The following is a 21,210-nucleotide window of genomic DNA, read 5'->3' as shown; positions in this document are numbered from 1 at the left end:
GGAAATGGAACCCAAGACCCTTCAGTCAGAGGGGTTCTAATCACTGAGTGCTCTAACCACTGAGAGAACTGGCCAGGGCAAAATATTACTTTTATTTTCTGGAAGACCATCCTAAGAATTCTTTTAACAGCAAAAACTAACACAGTCTAATATATGTAGTACCCTGTTTCCCCGAAAATAAGACAGTGTATTATATTAATTTTTTCTCCCAAAGTTGTGCTAGGTCTTATTTTCGGGGAAACACGGTAATAGTTTGAGGGCATTTAGTCCATAAATTTTACTAATTGAACTTTATCACATTTGCCAGTTTATAATACAAGTCAAAGTCATTAACCAGTGTAAGTCAGACTTTGAATATGCAACCCTTGGGTTGAGCATTTTTCAGAGACAGCATAAAATTAAGTTGCTATTTTAATTATCATAATTGCATTCAGATTCATCATTAAATTACTGTGCTACTTCAGTTTCTAATGAGAGTTAAGAACATTTTAAAAAGCTCTATTGAGTCAGATTGACTATGTACTAACTTCAACTTGTGACATTGGTATTGGGTTAAATCTGAGGGCAGCAAGCATATTTAACTCCATGGGGCAGAGTCTGTGGCACTCGGACCCTGCACAGCCAGGGCTCTAGCTCACTTTTGTTATGACTCAGTTTGGGGGCAGCCTTGACAACACTTTACACTTATGTGACTGCTCAAATCAATCACCCTCAGTCCCACAGTTGGTGCCTGGCCAAACTCCAAGGTGAAGGTCAAGATGCAGAATGTGTAGCAGGAATGATGCCCATTTAGACTTTATTTTGTTCTTTTTTCTCCCCAGTTTTCTGTTTCCCTGGGAGTTCTCTAGTAGAGTTAAATAAAACCAGAAGACAAAAGAAAAAAAAAACAACGGTATTTCTTTCATGCTGCTCAAGAAGTATAAGAACTTATGAAAAAGAATATATTTTCCATCCTTCTGAAATGGTCAGCGATTTAAGTCTGAATCATGAACTTTAGGTTTATTTATTTATTCTTTTATCCATTTATTCATACTCACGCATTTATCTATATATACTTTTGCAAGATATCAGATGATGCAGAGATGAAAACTAAGAGGCAGAACACAAGTTCTATCTTCAAGATCGGGAAGACAGGAAATAAACCCAAACTATAATACAGGATAGGAAATGATTTGTCAGGAGAAAACAGCAGATCTGGTGCCATGTAAACCTACAGCAACTGGAATGATCCTCTCATATTGGGAGGAAGAAGGAGGAACAGATATTATTAACTGGCATGTGCTAAGCTTAATGTCAAGGGTGCTTAATCCCTGGATTAACTCCTTGGATGAAATGTTACTTTAATGAGTACTAAGTATTTGCTTGGTTTTAGATGTGGCTCCTGCCCTCCAGTGACTCACTTTCGTGGAGGAGACAGAGAACAAAAGCCTTTAGTAACCAAGTGGTTTAGAAATTCTATGCTAGAGGTTTGTGAAAATCATGGGAGTACCTAATTCTGGGAAGAAGACATTCTTAATCTTACCTAATATTAGATAAACATGTAAATTGACTGAACATCTGCTATGCCACCAGCCAATCTGGAGTGATATGCAAATCAACCCAACAAAGATGGTGGTTAATTTATACACAGGTGCTGAGTGATGGAGGATGGGATGCTTGTCTCATAGCCTTAGTGACTACACAGGCATTCTGCTCCCCTCCACCTCTTTCAGGGCCTCTAGGCAGCATAGGAAGGCGGGGCCAGAGCAGAAAGGGGCTGGGCCAGAGAGGAAAGGTGGTGCTGGCATCCAGGGAAAGGAAAGCCCATTCAAACACTAAGTAACTTGACTGAGGCCAACAAGTTTGTAAGTGGTACAGCTAGGATTTGAACTGAGTTTTCCTTCCTCCCAAGGCTTTTGCCTTTCTGTTTCCTCTTAGGTAGCAAAATGCTTACTCCTCCCATTTTTTCTTGCTAGCCCTAGCCCCTGGTTGCTAATTGCTGTCACTGTATCTGTTGGATACTCAGGGTAGCCCTTTTGTTTTTGCAAAACCTCTGATACCCAAAGATGCTACTGTAAATAGTTGTCTTTTCATATCAGCCCTTGGACTTGTCAGATGGGTGTCTGACCACATTTATGCTCTTTATGTCTTTATTGTACTTTTTGCCTGCATGGAAGCTGGTAAGAGAAGATAAGGTTAAGGGCCAAAGTGTTTTGCTAGTCTACATTTTTTTAATGAAAACTGCACTGTTGTTTTTTTTATTATGTTGCCAGGCAGGAAAGCTTCATGTGTATTGGAAAGCAAAATCTTCTATCTCTCTGTATAAAATTTATAGCAGATCATTTAGGAGTTCCATGTGAAGCCATTTCACCTTAGTTTTTATATGTATGTTGATTTTGTAATACTCTGTAGACAGTGAAAAAATTTTCTGGAAGAACAAGACTCAAGTCTTAAATACAAACGAAAAGTCTTATTTTTTTGGGGGGGCGGGATTAAATATTTTTTCTAAATGAGCATAGAAAAATTAACAAATAAAGATAAGATATTAACTACATTAGAAAAGAATAAAGTCTTACAGGATGTATATTAACTCTTAAAACAACAAAGTTGATATTTAGTGCGGTAATTTTAGTAATTGAAAATCCAATAACCTAGAAAGGATTGCTTCAGAGCTCACAAATATAAGGTTCCTCCTATTTTAGAAGACATTTTAGATCAGTATACAGTGGTATTTTAAAATAAGGTAATATAGTCTAGAGTTCAAGGTTGTAAATCGTTTTCCCTATAAGGCTGACAATTTCCTAAACAGGAAAAACGGTGTGGTTTTTATTTCTATAGCTTTTAAAATTTCAATATGTCATTATATAAGTAATTGCACTCCAGCCTCATACAGAACTTTTTAAAAAATGTTGTAAAGGTATTATTTCTAATTATTGATATCCCCATTTTAAAGAATATTTCCCACAGAAGAATATGAGTATGAGAAATTGAACAGAAATAACAGTTATCTCCCTATTTGTAAAATACCTCATTAGCAAATATTATGGAAATATATATCTGTAATGTAGTATCCTTCTTTTAGTTATTTCCAAGTACCCACATGTGTTAACTTTTGTTTCCGGGAAAGGGGGGAATTACTCATCACCCTGAAGGATAATTGGATCTTAAAAAGGCTTTGGAAACAGTATCTTACTTCAAAATAATCCAAGATTCTATCCAGATTATGCATCTTTGTGTAAAATCACTGATCTAAGAGCTATGGTTGGAGCAGTGATAGAATAATTTACTTGTCATGGCTGTTAAACTATTGAGTGTTTCTGTCCACTAACATTCTCTTTATTCAAAAGGGTAAAGGTAGCATCTTTCATCATCCTTGCAATTAATGAGGGGAAGTAAGATAGTTTTCCTATATCGTATAGTGCAGACATTTATTTTTTATAGTGCAGAAAGTAATGAAGAAATCAAGTGGGCCTTAATTGAAAAATGTTTTTTTGCTTTTTTTTTTTTTTTTTAAAGAACACATTTATAATGCATAAAGCAAATATAAAGCAAATGCATTCAATTTGCAGGTACTTTGTGGTCAGGTTAATGCATTTGAGATGTTACTTATCTTTCCTTAAAACAGTAAGAAATCTGCCTTTATTTTATATTCATCACAATCCCACCCAGTGTAAATTTCTGAACTGTTAGGAGTTTCTGGTTTTCTCAGCTGTATTCTATTCCAGAAGGGAAAATAAAACATTCACTATATTGTGTCACACCCCTGGGTTTGGGCAATGAACATATTGAATTTTGGGTAGCTCAATTCACACGCAATTCAACAGAAACATTATAAAAATCACATATATGGCTATTTTGGATATCTGTAGTATATTTCAGTTAATATGAAATATAATGAAAGCTTTCCACAAATATATGAGTGTATATGTGTAGCTTTATCTTTGGTGTGAAAATTAAAATAAAACTTTTCATAGCTGGGTAATATACACATATATCATGTGGCAATATGGTAAATATACACTGTCAAAAGTTACAATAAAAAAAATCAGCCATTTGTCTAGATTATAGTTCAGAAAAGGTATTTCTGTAAGGGAGCCTGGCGTTAAATACTTTATCTTTTATAAATTACACTTTTCTCTGTCACAACTACTCAACTCTGACACTGTCGCATGAAAGCAGCCACTGGCGATATGTAAGCGAATAAGCTGAGTTTCAATAAAACTTTATTAAAACATGCAGCAGGCTGGATTTGGCCCTACTTTGTGTATACCATGTCTAGAGGGCTACAGATATTCAGCTATTTAATTATTTTCCAATTATTTGCATATGAAAACCCAACCACTATGTGTGTGACAGTGGGGAAAAATATTTATTTTAATAATTTTTAGTATCTTAGTAGTATTATTACTACTATTAATATCTCTCATAATTATGTGATTAAGCCAGAGTTTTTATTTGGGTGAGGGAGGAGGAGGACTGTCTATGTATTTACGGTGAAATGGCAGTTGTATTGGAGTCTTCACTAAACCTTCTTCACTCACATGTTAGGCTTTGCCTGCTGGCTGGAACCTCCGGTGGGCTGTCTGCCAAAGCAACTACTGGTGGCCTCTCTATGTCCTGGGCTTCTCACAGGATGGCATCTGGGTTCCAAAAAGACAGCCAGGCTGATGATATATTTCCTTTTGACCTAAAGTCATAATAATGGCCTTCCATTTTATCGTATTGGTTGAGACAGGCCTCAGAGCGGAGTGTCAGTTGCAGTATAAGATGGTCATATGAGATGGGAACTGTTGCTGTGGTCATCTTTGTAAAATAAAATCTGCCACAGTGAGCTTCCAGTTTATTCTAATAGAAAAAGCAAGATGGCATGATTTAGAAAGCAAGGGAGAAATCCGATCAGTAACAGGGAAAGACTACTTTGATTGCGGTAGCAAAGGTAAGCAGGAGCTGAATTCAGGTTAGTATAAGGTTCAAAACCCCAGAGCCATACATCCAAGAAAAGAATGTTAGGGATGCTGTATATATAAAAGATGAATGGGTAGCCTCCACTTTTCACAGGAAGCTTTTGAATCCAAACTCAGATAAACACACAGGAAAGCAGAAAGAGGCCTTCATCGCTAGAAGAGGGAGGTGTCTTTGGCCTTGAAGCCATGTTCTGACCAGGAACTTCGACATTGTCTAGAGATCTGAAACTCACTGCAAGTCAAGCACAATCCAGAGCATAGAGTGGGGCAGATGGATGCGTGTTCCTAGCTAGAAAGGAAGAAGCAAATGTTGACTGTGAAGCCGAAACCTGACAGGTGTCACAGAAGCAAAAATCGCACTGCAAGAGCTGCATCGACTGGCTGGTTTGACATCACGAATCCAAAAATAGATGAAACAACCGATCTGGGAATTTAAAGGAAAAGGAAAGTCTTTAAAACTCCATCCCCTAACTTCTCTTATTTTTGCGCTCAATAAACCATTATCTGCAGTAGAGCCCCCGCAAGAGCCCTTCCGAGCGTGCACCTTGATATGGGAGCCCTGAGACATCTGTTGTGTCATTTCAGTTCTCTCTCTGCTCTACCCAGCTCTCTCTGTCTGCGGACCAAATGTGCCTATTTTTTGCTCCACTGATTTAATAGCCCCAGGAAAAGTTGATAATGTGATCATAGAGTTCTGTCTGAGTGAAATGTCTCCAGTTTTATCTCCAGCCATTCTGTGGGGCTCCGTGGACCCTCAAGACTTTAGGTTTTGCTCCATTCCAGCTCCTTTTGATATAAAGCCTATTGGAATTAATATTTCAATTGTGTGTGTATGTGTGTGTGTGTGTGTGTGTGTGTGTGTGTGTGTGTTCTTGTCCCTCTATCAACTGCAAGAAAAATTTGCCTTATTATTTAGCAGTGTTTTAACAGGTTTCAGTCCATTAAAAGCAAAAGAGAGCATTTAATAGCATTCTTTAGCTTTTAACTGGTGAGCTTTCATCAGTTTATTAATAGACTTTCACTGCAAATGTGCTTGTTACATGCTAGGGCTTTAGGCCGATTCTAGCAGCAACAGCCGTGTCCTCTGGGACTAGAAATCCAATTGTAAGTTCTACCTCCAGGTAATGCTTTTGGACTGCTTGGAAAGATTAAACAAATAAATGCTAAAACTTTCCTTCCAGAGAGCTGGATTTATTCATCCTCTAAAACCCCTGGCCTAAGAAAGCAGCTAAGACTTAGGCAACAAACTGCCCAGTAGGCACAAGTCTTTTCCAATGCAGTCCCCTTAATGTCATTTCTGTTCTGTTTCTTTAGAGCTCTGACTTTGGATGGACAGAAGGTGGAGGACTAGGTAAATTGGAGCAGTGCATTTCAGGTCTTTTACAGATGCACTAGGATAAGATTATAAGCTTTGCCTTGGTTGCAGCATCGTAACATATTCTATTCTGCAATAGATATGGAAGTTACCTGCAGGCAAAGCAAGGCTAACTGATATTAGCTCTTTGTAGAACTGGAGTGCTGTCTCCTTTCTCATAATAAGAATTGTGTTCTTCTTGCCTTAACTTCGAGGTAGATTAGAACAAATGTTATGAACAATTAAAATTCTGAAGGGGAAGAAGAAGATCAAGTACATGAAGAGAAAGAGGTCATCAAGGACAGGCAACCCTTCCCTTGCAATGTCTGTCTTATATTTATCTCTTTTTGTAGGACAAACAGGCCTCCTCAGAGGTCATAATGCTAATTATGCCTGGAACATAATTAGCATGAAAAAAACTGTTATTAAGAAAAATCAAAAGGCCATATATCATTTTTTAAGAGAAGAAGAGAGATATTGTTATCTCTGTGCCATAGAGTTAAAAAAAAAAACAAATCCAAAAGAGACTACTCAACCTGGAAAAATTGTGATGATGTTCATAAATTTAATGTGAAAATTACATCTTCCCACCTACTTCCAATTTAGCAGGGTAAAAGCCAGTAAGGAAGAATGACTTGGTTTTAGCAAATAAGGATATTACATTTTCAGCTTTCACCAGGACCCACCAAGATGGGCTATGTTCACACCAAGATCATGAAGGATGCAGCCCAGGTCAACCCTGAGAAATACTACAAGCACCTGAGCAACAACTTCCACACCAACAAGGACGCATGCAAGGAAATTGCCATTATTCCCAGCTAGAAGCTTTGAAACAAAATAGTGGGTTATGTTACACGTCTAACAAAGTGGATTCCGAGAAGCCCCATGAGAAGTGTCTCCATCTAGCTGCAGGAAGAGAGAAAGGAGAGAGGATTATGTTCCTGAGGGCTCAGCCTGGATCAAATTTTTAAAGTTGATCCTGACACTAAAGACATGCTGAAGCTCTTGGACTTTGGCATTATGTCAAACCTGCAGGTCATTCAGCCTGTATTTGGAATGAATTTCAAACACCACATGGAGCCATTTGAATCTTTCTGCTGCGCTAGAATATTATCAATAAACCATGGGGAAAAAATTACATTTTTATTGCCCATTTATTTGTAATAATAACAATAGTGCACATATCTATAACATATACTATGAATAAAGCATGCTAATAAATTACATATATTTATTTCCTTAATTTGCACAACAGGTCATCAAATGCCATTATTATAAGGAACAGAGAGGTTAAGTACTTGCCCAGAGCCACACAACTGGTAATGACTGAACCAGAGTGAAATCTAGGAAATCTGATTCAGAGGCCTGATCTTGGGCCATAATCTTGTTGCTCTGTGATGCAAGGTTGGGATCCAGCTACTGTATATGCCTTATAGTTTTAGTAAGCATATTATTTTATTCTCATTCCTCAATCAAGTTTCCTCTATTCTAATAGTATATCCATGTTGTGTGTGTATGTGTTACATATTGCATGTGTAATTACAGTTGGAAGTGATATAGTAAAGATAAAGTATAGACAATGAGGATGATAATTGTGTTGTTAGATGTACTATCAGGATGTTACCTAAAATGTATAATTTGTAGTGTCTGCCAAATATCCCTGTACTCCTGCCATGTTTAAGTCCTTTTTGCATATATATTGGAGTCTTGTAATTCATTTTAGCAAATGTGAATTTGAGTATATAAGTAGATACAATAGATTGTGAACCACTACACTTATAGAAAGGGGAAAAAAACATTATGTAAGACCAGAGTTCTGAATTAAGGGCCACAATTTTTGTCAAATGGGAAAGATTTAAAATTCCTGGAAGAAATTGTCCTGGAGAACTGTTGGAAGATACGATACTAGCTGTCCTTAAATATCTGGTATGTCTCCATGTAGAAGAATGAATGAAGCCTCATTCTGTATGGCACAAAAGTATACAACCTGGGCTATTTGGTGAAAAATGCGGAGGAGCTCACTAGGTTCAATGTAAAAAAAGAACTTATTTTTGATACCACATATGGCCTCCCCATTACACATGTAAATTATTTATTTATTGTACAATTTTGTTTGTCACCTCCAGTGTCTAGAGAAGTTTTTAAGAAAAAAAAATATGTCTGTCTTGGTCATGACTGTTTTCCTAGTGCCTTGCATACACTCTTAGCTTATTTTTTTAAAAAGCATGATGTAGGTAGGTATCAAATGAATGAATGAATGAATGAATAAACGAGCAAACAAAAGAACTCTCCATCAAATAGAGCACTCCAGAGATTTCACTTTCTGTGGAAGAATTCTGGTGCAGAACATGTGACTAGCCGCTAAGAATTTTTGGAGCAAATGCTAGCTCTGGATTGTGGTTATGTTATATGTAATGTAATGTCTATTCCAGTACCCAGATCCTCTGATTTTTATCTCTTTATATTTGAGCTTTCCTGAGAGTTGAAGCCTTTTGCTTTTTATTCCCCAACAAAAGTCAAGATGTTTGCTGTTGCAAAATCACAGAGAAATATTGCAAGCATATGTTCTAGCTACCTGTTTGTGAGGATATTTATCATCTTTTGATAGCATGTCACCATGTTCAGAGAAATGGACAGCATGTACTTGTAATCAGGACAGGAGGCTGTGGCATGACTGATGGGAGCCTTCATCAGGTATCATCGTAAAGTACTTGTGTCTGAAATGTGCATTCAAAGACTTGTACTTGCATTTAGGACACTTTTCTCCATTTCTTCATATGTAGCTATAAAGTAATGCCTACAGTGATTCCTCATCTCAAGTTGGGTGCTCATATGTATGCATGGTCCAATTTTGATCATCAGTCAGATTAGCCTCATTAATCACTGAGCATCCCATCCACTCAGCTGGTCATTGAATGGATTTGTGATTCTATTATAGATAAACTCTTTGAATAGCAGCTGTGAAAATCAGTACCCACTCAGTGCCTAAAACAGGATTCTGTGTCAGGTAGGTATTCCAAGACTTAGGAAAATTTACTGCCTCCATGGAGCTTTTATTTGTATTTTATGGATAAAACCAAAATCTGAATGTCACAATATATGCCCAAAGGTACAGGCAAAAGGGCAGTACATGTGAGTGGGTGTGTGAAGGGGGTAAAGGTGAGGTATTACATTGGGAAATAGACAAGATTTGGAATCAGACTCCAGGTTTCTAATCTCTGTTGTACCATTTAACTTTTTTCATTTGTAAAATAATCAAGTGTAGTGAGGGTGATCAATAATTTAGTTAAGGCATCTATCTTAATGTCTGACGCATAGTAGGTACTATGAAATGGTAGAGAGATCATTGTTACTATTTACCATTGTAATCATTATCATGATCAGAATTATTCGATTTATGTGTAATTTTGAGATAGGAGCAGATTTTCCCACTCTTCTGAGGTCTACACAAATCAGGGGGAAAGGAAACCCCATTGAAGAAGCTGATATTTAGCAAAGTCTGATATGGTGGTAGAGTGCCAAGGTTTTCTGGGACCTTTGATATAACACAAAGGTGAGAAGCAATGATGCCAAATGAACATTAGTTACCACCAGCTGACAGGTTAGGACAATTTTAGTTTTTTCCTCACATCTGCTCCAGTATTTAATAGATCTTTCCCTTCTTAATGGTGTGGGTATGTCTTTATTGTCCATATTATGGTCCGTTTTTAGCCAATAAGGAAACTTTGTGGATCAGGATAAGCATTTTGGAAGGAATCTCCCTGAGCCAGACTCAGAACCACCTACATGTGGAACAAGCCTTGACGTGTGGTCTAAGGAAATAAATCATATGTCTTGAGGGAATCTGGTTCCAGAGAAGATGAAGAAAGCTCATTCCATCCTATCCTCCTCCAAATTACAAGTATAAACCCTGGAAAGAACACCTAAGGAAATAATCAGAAGACTTTTAAGGGTGGAGAGACTAAGGATCTCAGTATGACCCAGTGAGAAGTACCCTATTTTTTGTCTGTTTCTTTACTTTGTTTTTATTTTGTTTATTTTTATTGTTATTATTATTGTTGTTTTGCCTTTTTTATATCCAAGCCTGGGTGCCAAAGCAGCCTGCAACCTGGAACTAGAAATGGTTGCAGAGCCAACAGTCCCAAGGAAAGTCTGCTGTTTCTAGTCCTCTTCTAGACCTAGAAGACAGTAGATTCATAGATAGGACCTTAGTGGCTACACATACCCTTCTCCAGGAGAACATACCCGGACACTTCAAAAACTGAGGGCGAGTGTCCTGTTGACCATTGAGCTCAATGATGCTGGAAGCAAAGCAGTGCCCCTCTCAACAGGCTAAACTGTCCAGTGGAGCTCTGGGGACTAGTCCCAGCCTATGAAAATGGATCCTTTTACTATCATCCCTTTACCAATTGGCATGATTTTAAGCTTTGTCGGTAGAGGGCACTGGAGAGACATTGCAGAAGGAAGAAATGGTCTGTCTTCCTGGTCTTAAGTACTCACTGGCCAGATTTTTGCAGTGTGGACAGCTTCTCCCATAAATACCAATTCCTGGTGTAAATCTAGAGGCATCTACAAGTCAGCAGCTTCTTCCAACACACCCCTATGACAATTTGGTTAGCGTTGTGCCTCCAGAGAGATACCTACCCATGACAGCATTCTCTGGTACCTAGAGGACAGATTTCCAGTAAGGTCCCATGGCAACCTCTCAACTGTTCAGTGAGCCATCACCATACCCTCTACCACAAGCTCTTCTTCAGGCACAGGATCTCAGCCCTATGGGTGTAGTCTGCTCCTACATCTAGTAGAACCGTATTACTTAGATCTCTACTTATTAGTAGCCAATCATCATCAAGCAATCCCCTGTTACAGTTAACAGTAAACTTTCCTTGTTCAGATTATTATGTAGTTTCTCTCTACTGATTGGACCCTGAGCGATAAAGAATGACACCAAAAGCATGATCCATAAAAGAAGGGGGGGGGGGGAGACAAATTAGACTTTATCAAAATCAAAACATTTGATGTACCACAATCTGGGAGAAAACATTTTCAATTCACATAGCTGACAAGGATCTTATACCCAGAGTATATAAAGAACACATTAAACTCTAAGAAGACAGACATTCCAATTAGAAAAAATAGGCAAAGCCTTAACCAGATATTTCACAAAAGAATGTGTTTGTGGAAAGTAAGCACATGAGAAGATAGTCCCCTCATGAGCTTTTAGGAAAGTGCAAATGAAAGCTATGATAAGAGTCTACTGCATACCAACTAGAATCGCTAAAATATGATAAATAAATCCAATGCCAAGTACTGATCAGGATGCTGAGCAGCTGGAACACATTGCTGATGGGAATGCAAACTGGAACAGACACTGAGGAAAACATTTGGCTGTTTCTTGTAAAGGTAAATGTATACCTGCAAGGTGACCCAGCAACCTTACTCCTGGGGATTTGCCCAGATAATTGAAAACTTATGATCACTTGAAATCTGGATACAATTTGTTATAGCAGTTCCGTTAATACTTAGCAAATACTGGAAATAGCCCAAATGACCTTCACTGGGCAAATGGATTAATAAACTGAGACATATCAATACAATGGATTGCTACTCAACAACAGAAAGGAATAAACTATTGTTACGTGTAACAACTTGGGCAGATCTCAAGGACATTGTGGTGAATGAACAAACCCAGTCTCAAAAGGTTCCATACTTCATTGTTCCATTATGTTGCATTCTCCAAATTATAATGTGCAGTAGTTTTCAAGGTTTAAGAGTTGGAGAGAGAGTACAGTGGTAGCGCGAGCAAGTTTCTTTGGAATGATTTACCAGTCTATTTCCTGGTGTGGTGGTGATTACAAGAATCTTTACATGAAAAAACTCAACGAAATGTGTATCTTAAAATATTTAATATTTATTATGACAAAAGTGATAAAAGCTGAATAAAATCTGTAGTTAAGTTAATGGTAAGGTCCAGCATCGGTTTTCTGATCTTGATTACTTTGCTACGGTATATATGATATTATCATGGCAGGGATCTGGATGAAAACTTCAGGAGAACACTTTCTATGCTATTTTTACAACTTCTCTGCAGATGTAAAATTGTTTTAAAGTAATAATTAAGCAAGCAAATAACAACAACAACAAAAACAGAAGTAAGCTGAAGGGCACCATGGTAGAAGGATAGAACTAGGGCAGGGCTGCAGAGGCCAAGGATTAGTCAAAGCCACACCTTTGAGTTTCTGAGTCAGTTGACCTAGTTAGAGGCCCAGGAATTGGCACCTCATAAATTTTTCACAGATAGTTCTACCGATTACAAAGGTTGGGGAAATTCTGATTTAAAGGAATTCTAAGGCAAAAGATAGCTTTGCCTTGAAGGGAGTATTTTTCCAGGTTCCCTGGGTTTATGGTTTTTTGTGACACTATTTATCTTGGCTTGAACTTTTATTGATTCCGGGAAACAATGATTTACAGCAAGGTCAAAATTTATTTTTTCCCTGTAAAGTACGCAATGGGAATAGGCTTTACTGGCCAAATAGTCCCTGTCATGCATACTCAGTTCTGCTATTGTGAAAGCAGCCATTGATAGTGCACAAATGAATGGATGTGTCCATATCCCAATAAAATTTTATTTATAAAAAACAGACATTGAAACAGAGTTGGCCTGCAACCCACAACTCATTGACCACTGATTTAAAGTGGGAGTCAACTAATGATGATCCTAGGCCATGAACTATTGCAATCCTACTTATAATTGATAAACAAATGAGTTCGGATTTTCAAAAGCAATGACTCTACTTTGCTCTTCTCACACCATCTTTCTGTGTTGAGCTTAGTTTTGGCCTCCTCACTTCAAAAAAGATAGTGAAATTATTCAAGGCTAGTTCAAACTACTGAAGACAGCAAAGAGTCTGGAAATCACACCAGAGGGAAAGTATTTGAAGCAATTAGGATTGAACCTGGAAAAACATTTGAGAACAGTGTTCAGATACTTGGATATTTGGAAAAGAGATTATGACAATAAGGGCTTTTTAAAATATTGAAAAGAGGGTTGTTTGTTCACTCATTTATCCAATGACTCTGTACTGAACACTTACTACATTCCTGTGCTCTTCTAGGCCCCAGAGATACACTAGCAAACCAGACAGTGAAAGGAAACTGTAGAAAGGTGGATTTCGGTTCCATAAGAAAGGTTTCCCTAAAAATTAAAAGCTTTCTGGAAATAAACTGGGCTACCTTGGAAGACATGGAGTTCTGTCTTTGGAGTTGTGCAAAAGCCATGTAACAAATAGAATAAGCTGTCCTGGGCACTTCAGTAGGGAAGAAGAATACATCTGCTCTCTCAACCCCAGGGCTTATGCTGAGCTCCACAGAGTCAGAACTCTGGATTCCTCACTCCAACTTTAATCTCTGTATTTATTAATAGTTGAGCTTCTGCATAGTCTTTTTTCCTCAGCTAAAAATATATCTGAAAATCACTGAGATAATGATTTTAATCAAATGCCCTGTGAGATCCAGCTCTTCTAAATTTTGAGTTTTTATTATTTTATAAAGTAGGCAGTAGCAAGTGGTGCCCTTCAAAATTATAATACATGAGCTGAATCTATAGATTTGAATGGAATGTATGGGAATTCCAACAGTTATGTTCTCTGTTAGAAATAATACCTATTCTTGATAATGTCTTCATTTTACTTTTTTTGGGGGGGGGAGAAGGGGTTGCCTTTTATTTCTAAATAAGTATTTACCTCATTTATTGCATCTTATCCCTTTTGTGTTCAATTTTTTTTCAGTCTATACATTTTAATATAGAATGTTACTTATGTTACTATAATGCAACAAAGTCTATCTGGAACCCCATTTTTATGAAGGTAGAAATCTTACTCATAAGCCTTCCAGGTAACTCAGTCACTCGGTGATTTCTCAGCCAGTGTCTTAGACAGCTTTGCGCTTCCTTTCACACTCACACTGCCTAGCATTAGAGTCAGCCTCAATAAATCAATTCACAAATCTGGAAAGCTTAGAAGATTAAATAAGTAGTGAAGGATTGCCTTATGTGATAAGTAAACTTGAAATGTGCTTTTTGAAAGTGACACTTAGTGATTTATGTACTTAATGAAATGGCAGTTAGTGATGCTGCTATTTGGTTAAAATCCTTGAGAACACCATCTATGTCCAGAGAGCCATCTGAATACATTTGAATCGTGAGGTAGCTTTAAATTAATTGCTACTTTGAAATGATTCATTCCCCCTGAAATAAGTTGAAATGATTCATAACCCCTGAAATAAGTGGACTACGTTTGTGGGATGACCTTACAAAATTGAACAAGTCAAAAGTAATACCACCAGTCAAATAACTTACTAGTGAGTCAGGTCATATGTGTTATGAATTTTAGTATTGCTAAAGTGGAAAAGAAATCCTCTCCATCTTCTAGATCTTTGCTTATTGAAAGGTGCTGGTGACCTGGTTGCATGTGATGAGAATGAGGGAATTGATAAAGAAAGGAAGATGAATTGATATGGAGTGATCACAGGCTTAGTCTTACTATTATACCAAGTTACTCATCCTCCTGAGACCCTTTTTCCCCTATACAAGTGAAAGTTTATTCTTTTTTATTTTCTTCCCTTCTTCAAATAAATATATGCAACCACCATGATTATGATATGCCACTACCTCTTTAGATAGAAGTTTTAGGGGAATTATATTAATATAAAGTACATTTTAAAAACAGATATTTCTAATGGCTGTAGATTTTATTTCCATTTCTTAAAGAAGACCAGAAGGAATAATCAGTGTGTTTAAATAGCAATAATTACCATAGATTCTGCTTGCATTAATACTGAGTACATTATGAAGCATTTGTCATAGCTAATGCATTTCTGTCAAATCAAGTAATATTGGAAGGGGGGTTTTGTGATGAATATTAATGTAAGAGACAGCCACAAGTAAAGCAAATTATAGAGGCAGGAATAAATGTAGAATTAGCTGCAATTGCAATGTAGCCTTTCATTACAAATTAAGTTCTTATGTTTTTAATAAAAATGAAAGTTTTTAGGTAGTCATCAGGAGCTGCAGAACACTGATAGGAAGTAGGAAATACTTTTTGGTACTCTTCATTCTAAATCCAAAGCTTTAAATAGTCTGTCATGCAAATGAATATTTGCATGTCTTAATTTTTTATTCTTGCCTTTAAATAAATACCCTTTTGTAGAAATCTACTATTTAGTGGAGTCAATTTATTTTAACTCCAAAGTTAGTTGCAGATGCATATATTTAGAGAATAAATTAAGTAAATAGAGTACTTTGTGTTCATTGAAGCTGGATGCTGTATAAATAAAAGATCATTAACACATCATTACATGTGTTAATTACACATGTTAAATTATGGATCAGATCTGAGAAGGAAAATTTCCACAAAAGTTACATAAACCAAAGATAAATTTCTCAAGTGGTATCCTAGATGAAATTATACAGAGAAATATGCATTTCCTTTCTGAATATTGAACTAAATTAACTTACAGTTCTAGAATCTTTCAAGTTTTCCCATACAGGGAATAATACCGATACTTCTAGGCTACAAGTTCAAGTATAAAATTACTAACTTGATAATTTATGTTTTGGATCTGAAATAGTTAATATCTGTATTGAAGATATTCACAATTTTGAATAAAAGGGACTCTCATTTCTTTGAGAGACAATAACCAGTACTAAAACATAATTATTCGAATGCAAATATTTTATTATCTCTGTATCAGAGAGTTTAGGCTAAGTTATTTTATGGTAATAAATGATCACCAAATCTCAATGGCTTATAAAAACAAAGGTGTGTTGTTTGTTATGACTTGGCTGAATATGCCTTTAATTCTGAACATAGTCTGATGGAGCAGGTGTATCTGGGCATTCCTTGTATTATGATACAGATAAGCTATACATTACCTGTTAAACTATCTTCTGTGAAGTCACTTTCACACATGTTGTTATTGGGGGTTGGGGGGTGGGCCAAGTCTGTCACTTGGTGAGTCCTGATGTCAGTGGACCACAGGCATATACAACCCTCTGGTAGGGAAGGGCTCTATAGAGAAAAGATTTTGAACAATGATGCTATCATCCACACATTCAATATCTATTTATATAATAGATATTTTGGAATATCTAATATGTCCTAAGGTCTGTACTAGGGTTTAGACTAGAGTAATGAATAACCTATACATACTTTTTCTCCCATGGATTTGCCTTCACTGAAATGTTATGGTACTTTCATAGAGGTTGAAAATATTCCTTTCCAAAAGAAATTTATTTAAGGTTTAGGGAGCAAGTAAGGAACCAAGGACTTTTTGTACACATCCTTGGAGAACTGAGTAATTCTGGAAGATGCTCCCTCCAACTTTATTGTAACAGCAGTGAAAGTCACTGTTACTCTTAGATTTATACCTTTAAATGTGGGTTGGTAGCATATAGGCCAGAAAATTGGTGGCCATTCCTGTGTGTTTACTGGTTTTAGTTTCTGGAAGTGAGGCTCCATGACAGATGTAAAATTTAAAGGAAACTTTTTCTTGGGCATGTGTATTGAGAATGTCAGAGATAAAGCAAGCCTGGTGGAAGTAACCAAGAACAGAAACACTGATACAGGAATGAGCACTGTGTTGGTTGATAGGGAGTTCAAGTGCTAGGATTGGATAAGGAGAGTGGAACTCTAGGAAGAGAAGGCAGACACAGTAGGTTAAGGACTCAGGGCTTGACATTAGAGAGGCCGATCTGACAGTTTATAGGATATTGGGGAGCCAGCAGTGACATGAAGAAGAAGGTGTGCTGGAGAGATCTTTGCTGAATTATAAATGTGATGCAATCACTACCCAGAACATGGGAGTGTTAATAGGAAAGGAAAGGAAGAGGTGAGCTGGAGTGAAGTCTGATGGGTTTGGTCTATGAGACTCAGCAGAGGAGAAAATAACAATGCCAGAAAGACTGTGAGTTTGACGGTCTTAGAAGAATTATGGGCAGTTACCAAAATGGACACGAGTACATAATAGAGAATGATTCAGGAGAGTAACCATGGCCCCTACAAGTTATGGAAACAGAGAGAGGAGTGTGGATATGAATGAGACTCTGCATCCCGGAATACTATCATCCTGATATCTCTTCTATGGGTGGGAATGAATGAGAGCTTCCTGGGGCTAGATTTTGGGGGAGAATTGGGTCTGGCCAAAGTGAAGGATGAGAAGAGATAAGAAATAGATTTGGAGTAAGAGAAATTTTTCTTCAATACAAAAGAAGTCTTCAAAAGAAGTCTTCTATTTAATTATGCATTAATTCATTTATATATGTACTAGGGGCCTGTTGCAGGAAGATTCCTGTAAGAACAGAGCTTCCAACGGGCTTTCCTCCTACCACCTCCACCTTTTTCACACATCCCCCGTGCTTTCCCCGTCACTTCTGCCCCCTACCCCCACCCCATGCTTTTCCTCCTGCCCTGCCCGCCCCGCCCACGCTTTTCTTCCTACAGCTCCCTTGCTTTCCACTTTCCCTCCCTCTTCCTTCTATGCTGTCTTCAGTCTTCACTCCTCAACATATGCAAATTAACCGCCATCTTTGTTTGGTTAATTTGCATATTCACTTTGATTGGCTGTGGGCATAGCAAAGGTACAGTCAATTAGCATTTTCTCTTTTATTAGTGTAGAATTATACTCATCCAATGATGTGTTTTTATTTGTTTGTTTTTTGAGAGAAAGGAAGACGTGTGTGTGGGAGAGAGAGCGAAAGCGAGAGCGAGAGAGATAGAGAGAGAGAGAGAGAGAGAGAGAGAGAGAGAGAAACATTGATGTGGGAGATTGCCTTCTCTTCATGCCCCAATCGGGTATCAAACTTGCAAGATAAATAAGTGTCCTGACCTGGACTCAAACCTGCAACATTTTGGTGTATAGGAACAATGATCCGACCAACTGAGCCACCCAGCCAGGACAAGCCTTCTATTTTATTTCTGATCTTTGTCCAGGTTCTGTGAGCAGAAAAGGGTAGCCACTCTCAGCTAAAAACAGTTACAGTTAATAGGTTACAAATGCAATGTAAAAGAACATAAGTCTCCTTCCAACACACACACACACACGTGTACATGCACACAGTTCCTGCTCTGAAAATAAGTGTCTTAAAGACATCATTCAAACAAATACTTTGTGGGGCAAAAGTAGGTTTACATGGAAAAGAATACAATGATTAATCAATAATAGTACAAGAATAAACACTGCATTTCAAGTATTCATAGCCATAAACATACTTTGCTGTACCCTGTCTATATGTGAGAAGGAGAAAATTGAGTTCAGCGTCATTAAAAATATTCTAATTTGTATGTGAGAGCAATAGAGTGTCTGATTTTCAGAATTATTGGGTAAATGATAATTTGGCAATTATTCCTTTCAGCAGCCCCTTTGATGGTCACTTTGTCCAGTCTTTTTTCGGAGCTGAGTGATTGGTGAATTAAAGAGTTACCTTTCTTCACAGAGACAATGTTTAATTCCAACCTCAAACCACAAACGAAGTGGACTTAACTCTTGTTTAGAATGTTATGGTTTAAAAGAATGAAGCTCCCACATGCACACTGTCATAGCTACAGTTTCTCTGCCCAAACACGTGTCAGTTGTTTACATGTCTAACACTTACATTCTGATTTGAGCAAGGTTCACAGAGCTATGCTCAAATAATCAGAAATATTAACTGTGCCCTTAATCCACATGACAAGTTATTGCTGAGAAAGCAACATGCTTTTCTGTCTGTTGATGATAAACTGGTTATGCAATACACATATACACACATGAGGTCTATTTAAAGGATGAGGTCTTTTCCATACACAATATGCTGGAAATGATTTTATATCAGGCTTTAAAATAAGAAGAGGAAAGAAAGATTTTTCTAAAAGTGCCAATAGGGTCTACTATGAACTCAAAATTTAAAGTATCTGTAAAATGTACTCTTTTTTTCTTGTCTTAACTTTGATTTGTACTAATACAGGTAGGCATAGATTGTTTCTTTGGAAGATTGAAAGAGTTAATGGGTCTGGCATTTTAAATCTGTATATTTTAAGCAGAATGGAGCTCTTTAGTTCAGCGTTTTTCAACCGCTGTTCCGTGGCACATGTTGCCTGGTGTGCCGTAGGTGCAGACAAGACAAGAATTTTATAATTTTTCACTATTTTGTTTACTTAATATTTCATAATAAAGTAATTATAAAATACTTTCTTTGTGTTTATTTGATTCCTATTCAAGAGAATTACTTTATATATAGTCAATATAGGCACAGAGTTAAATTTTTTAACATTTTCTAATGGTGGTGTGCCTCGTGATTTTTTTCATGAAACAAGTGTGCCTTTGCCCAAAAAAGGTGAAAAACACTGCTTTAGTTAATAAGAAAAAGAGAGATATGTTGAAATGTCATAAAATTTCAGAATGTTGGATATTGGGAGGTCTTTCTCATTGGATTTTTATATATGTTACTGAGATCAGCTTAAATAATGGCTTTAGATTTTTTAAGAAAAGAGAATGGTATAAGGAAAAGGATGATTTCTGTGTGTCTAATGGCCCTGGAGCTAGAGTCAAAGTATTTGAAATTGAGAGAGTGATTTAACCTTCCCTGACCTTGTATTCCTCTCAGATGAAAGAACTGAATAAAATCAGTTGATTTACCAAACAATTACTTCTTAGGCACCTATTGAAAGTCCAGAGACCTTGCTAAGTGCTAGGGAAATAGGACACCTCCCTACACCTGTGATCCTCACCCTCTGTGACAGCTGTACTGTGATTTGCCTCCATGCTGGGCTCTGAGGAAACTTCCCCAGCAGCTCTGGATAGAGAATCCCCCCTTCTTAGTTTCCTGGCTAAGCCAAGGTCAATGAAAAGCAATGGAAGAAGAAGGGGCTGGTTGAAAAGTGAGAAAACTAGAAGCAACTTAGATTTATTCTAAAAATGGTTGTACCAGGCAGTCTCCAAGGTATTGGATATACATTGCTAAGCAAGTGGGAGAACTTACAATTTAGTGACTGACCATGATAAACAAGGTTATATGCAAGGGTGGGCAAAAGTAATTTCACAGTTATGAGTACGTGCACCAATGTATTTCTGTATTATTATTTGTACTATTAATGTATCATTTTCCATATGAACAACTGTAACCCTACTTTTGCCCACCCCAGCACATAAATATAGGTTACATATAGATAGATTATGGATATATCTCATATACAGGATGAAAAATATCAGATATTTGATGATATATGTTTACATATCACAGCTTATATAACTATTATTAAATTACAAAGCAGGTGATTTCATAGGAGAAAATTGGGAAGTATTTAAATTGTGTTCATTAACCACGCAAAATATTTCCGACCTGATAAAATTTACACTAAGAAGTGAAATGTGAGAAGGATTCCAGAGAAGGCCAGCCCAGGCAAGGAAGAAAGTACGTGCCAAGATCTTAAATTAACAGCAAAAGTAGTTTGGTAAATTAGTGAAACTGAAAATAAATATATCATTCAGGATTGAACAGCGGGATTTCGGTTTCCCTTGAGCTAGTTTCACTAGGAAGGATGAAATGGATCACAGATTCATTAAAAACACTAAGGAAAGAAACCAACTGTAAACTGAGCTGTGGAATTGGGCCAGCAAGGGGCCACATCCAGCTTCAGGCAGACACTGTAATCAGGAAACAGCCACACATGGGACAGATCCCCAGAAAAACAGGACTCTTCCTCCACAGAGCTTGCCAGAGAAAAAAGGGATAAAACAGAGACAGAAATGTAGTCTAAACCCCGTCTTCTAATCTCATGCAATCAAATTGGTAGAACTAAATTATGGCCAGGGTCTTGGTGGAAGTGCATCTGGGAGGAGGAGCTTGTCACTCTTCCACCTCTGGGGTGGATGCCCAGCTAC

The 21,210-nt window shown here is 37.3% G+C and overlaps 1 protein-coding gene and 1 pseudogene across 5 annotated transcripts in view; both read left to right on the top strand.

Moving 5' to 3' along the window:
- The window catches only part of ZNF385D (zinc finger protein 385D), a 663,079-nt gene that overhangs the window by 590,681 nt on the left and 51,188 nt on the right, over positions 1–21,210 (top strand). The gene's annotated exons all lie outside the window — the stretch shown is intronic.
- Positions 6,794–7,501, top strand: LOC118715397 (annotated as a pseudogene).

Source organism: Pipistrellus kuhlii, unplaced genomic scaffold (assembly GCF_014108245.1).
Source record: "Pipistrellus kuhlii isolate mPipKuh1 unplaced genomic scaffold, mPipKuh1.p scaffold_m20_p_11, whole genome shotgun sequence".
Lineage (NCBI taxonomy): Eukaryota > Metazoa > Chordata > Mammalia > Chiroptera > Vespertilionidae > Pipistrellus > Pipistrellus kuhlii.
Note: the sequence above shows the minus strand (reverse complement) of the source record. Positions and strands in the feature narration are given on the sequence as shown.